Here is a 3,764-nt window from a genome sequence, read left to right as displayed (position 1 = left end):
TGACCCAGCAGTCCTTGGGAGTTGAAGGACTTCAGTATATTAACTGTTCCATGGAAGTGTGTTGCAGTGAGCCCTCTCTGCTACTGTGTGAACTAATTATCTGTAATATTCCTTCATGCTGTACATATCATCTCTATCTTTATATAAAATCATAAGTGTCCTGGTTTTGTTTCTCTAGAGAACCCTGTCTAACACTCTAGTACTAATAATAACTTATTTACTTGTTACTATATGATAGGAGAGAGTTCTCAGGTGGCACAATTAAGCCCTTAATTGTTAAACCTAAATATTTCAACTGACTCAGAAGTACAGCAAAAGATAGGCATGAAAACTGCTTTTAAAAATGATTTGTAAAGTCATAACGCTGTAAACTCTGTGGAATACAGTTTTACCTGCATCCCTGGAGACCCCATGAGTTGAAGACATTGTCTCAAAAATAGCTAACAACAATGTGAAAGAGGTTATGCTACATGCTGCATGCTTCTATTAGGAAAGCACATCTCCAATTTTTTCTCAAATAGAAAACTAATGCTTAGAGAGAGTTTAATTAATTTGCCCTAAATCACCAAGCTATTAAGTTATGGAGCTAAAATTAAAATCCAGGCAGTCTGGCTCCACATCTCATGCTCTTAACCACGGAACTCTACTAGTAAGGAAAGAAAAGCTAATGTGTCCCCTAAGCATTGCATTTCGGGCAGGCAATGACTTTAATACCAAGAGAGAATTGGTCTCTTGGAATGAAGCCCTAAGGGGTAATGAAGAATAATAAAAATAAAAGGTAATAAACAAAAAGAAGCATGTTTTAACATTATAATTCATTCATCAAATATGCTTACCCATTTGGCTCATAAAAGAATTACAATACTATTCTATAGCCTCCTGGAAAATGTATAAACTTATTAATTTAACATATGTTTAAATTGATTCACTATCTCAATTTCCAAGCCCTCTCCTAACCTATTTCTAAAAGACTCTCAAGGAACAAATACATAAACAAATGGTTTTCCTCCATATTCTAAAATCTTAAAACCAATTAAGGGTAGATTTTTTACCCTAACCTTGAAGTGGCTAGTTGAAGCTTACATAACTAGACATAAATACAAAAAAAAAATCTGTCCTTACAATCCTAATTTAATGTTATGACCTAGATGGCGTTTTAATGGATCAGGTAAAGAAAAAGTGTATACACATATTGCTTTTTGTCTACCACCATTCGATCCTCATCCCATGCTTACAATGATTATTTTTTATTGGTAAATACAGTAGGTTTCAGTCTTAAAATAGGTATATAGGTATAGAAGTAGCTATTAACCCCTTAGAGTTTAAAAAAACATCCCATTTTAAGTCTATCGATGAAAATAAAATATTTTTATTGTAATAGTTTTTTTCCCCCTGTGGCGCCTTGCAGTATATCCTCAGCAGCCTCCAGAACCCATTTTGTATCTACAAGCCTAGAAGAGGGAAAACAAAACAAAACAAAAGGAAACAAAAAACCACTCTCAAATGGTGACATTGGTAGCACTGGTAGCCAGAGCGGGAGAATGTAAAGGAGCAGTGCTGTGTAAATCAGCCTGGATATTGTTCTGCTGCTTCTCTGTCCACTGTGGGCTGCGTTCATTGTTTCAGAAGCCCATGCTGGACAGATAACAACCACAATCAGGTTGCAGACCAAAACAAATGGCTCTCACAGGAATGCTGACGGAAATGGGAATTATGGAGATTTCTGCAGATTACCTACTTGCACAAACCCATACTTTGCAGCTGCATCCCTGCTGGCAAATGTGAGGTCTATATGGCAGTTCTGCCATCATCTCTGAATTAATTGAGACTCAGCAGTCTGGTTGATTGGATTAACCTACAATCCGGTTTCTTGTTCACATTGTTTGTTAAATTTTATCTCAGCAAGGGTTTGGGGGGATTCATTTCAGTATCCCAGGGGAGACTAAACTCAACAGATACTAAACTCTCTACTATAGAACAGTGTAATATTTTCTTATAACCTATGTACATCCTCCAGTACGCTTTAAATCATCTCCAGATTGTTTATAGTGCTGATACAGTGAAAATGCTATGTAAACAGCACGTTAGGCGTCTTCTTAGCCTTTGAGTAATTGCTTTGACGGCCTCATTGCTCCCGCCCCCTCCAATACTTTCACTCTGCTAGTAGTTGAATCCTTGGATGCGGAGCCACAGCCCCCTCACCCGCCACCACAACTCCGTCCGCCAGCACAAGGTTTCCATCTCCCTCCTGCCAATGTGAAAAGAAGATCAAACGTGTGACAGCAATGCATTTTGAGTATCAGCTAAAAAAAAAAAACAAACAGTATCTCATGTAAAAAGTCCATTTTGTTTTGGGGTTAGCAAAGTTTGTAACAGGCAAGCAAACAAAATTAATAAAAAGCGATGGGTTAAACATTTCCTTAAGACAATTTCCTTTCCTTTATAAACCAAGTCAAACAAATTTATACAACCAAAAAGCAAATTCCATTTCAAATTGGCCCTGTTCTGAAACTAGATCTTTATGGGAGTGGACAGCTTCATGTTTCTTGTGCAAAGAGTGATGACTGCGGAGTTTGAACCTCCAACCTTTCTGTTGCAGCCCAGAGTGGAACACGCAGGGCCACCAGGACCCCTTTCCTTAGCTTGGGTAACTCACTTCCATTGAGTCAGTGCTGACTCATAGCAACCCTACAGGCCATGGGAGAAAGCCGTGTGGGTTTTGAGGCTGTAAACCGGCAGAGAGGTAGAAAGTCTCATCTTCCTCCTGCGCAGCAGCTGATGATTTTGAGCTGCTGACCCCTATGTCACCACGGCTCCTTACGTTCCTTGGAAAGATGTGTAAATAATAAATAATATATTACATGCACACATATGTACGTATTATATATTATTTTAAATAAAAAAGTATGATTCCAAAATGCTAAACAAACTAGGAAGACCTGTCATGTTGGTTTCACTTGCAGTGAACCTGTAGGACAGCATGTGAAACTGCTCCAGAGGACTTCCAAGCCTGTCAATCTTTGTGGGAGCAAAAAGCCTCATCTTCCTCTATGGAGAAAGCTGAAGGGTTTGAACAGCTGACCTACAGATCTCGGCCCAATGTATAACCCACTATGCAACCAGGATGCCTTACAGAAACCTATAAACTTCTGCTAAAAATATCAAAATATGAAACTGCTCCTTTCTTACATGCCTTCTGTCTAGAGATACAAACTTCCAAAGAAAATGTTTTCATCACTATATGGCTACTTAGAATAATTTTGCACTATTTAACTTATGCAACATAAATATAGCACTATTGGTATCTTCCAGGGACTCAAATTGTGTATCCTTTAAATATTCTTTGAGTTTGTGGAAGAAGTCTGGAGGGCCAAGACTCGGGCTACCATCAAAGAATAAACAGATTCATTGCCCTTGATAGGGGGAAGAAAACAAAAACCCTCATCCTAACTTCCTTGATTTTCTTCTCTCCAAGGAAGATTTCAATTATCTGTATATTTTTTATTCTAATAAGTCTCAGCAATTTTTTCCTGTGTCCTTTGAAATAATGTATCAAGGTTACCGTAAAAACCAGTCATCAAAACCTCTTGACTTGACTTGTTGGCTTTGAATTTAACCCACCGAGTAGATAGATCCCTTGAAAGCCAGTTTTGATGAGATGGTAACCTACCAAGACTAAGGCAAATGTGAGACTTGGAGAACTTGTCACCATCCATTCTCTATTCTAGAGACTTTGTTAAACATTTTTGTGGGGGGAAGAGGGT

Source organism: Tenrec ecaudatus, chromosome 3 (assembly GCF_050624435.1).
Source record: "Tenrec ecaudatus isolate mTenEca1 chromosome 3, mTenEca1.hap1, whole genome shotgun sequence".
Taxonomy (NCBI): Eukaryota; Metazoa; Chordata; class Mammalia; order Afrosoricida; family Tenrecidae; genus Tenrec; species Tenrec ecaudatus.
The sequence above is the reverse complement of the archived record's forward strand: the minus strand, read 5'-3'. Positions refer to the sequence as shown.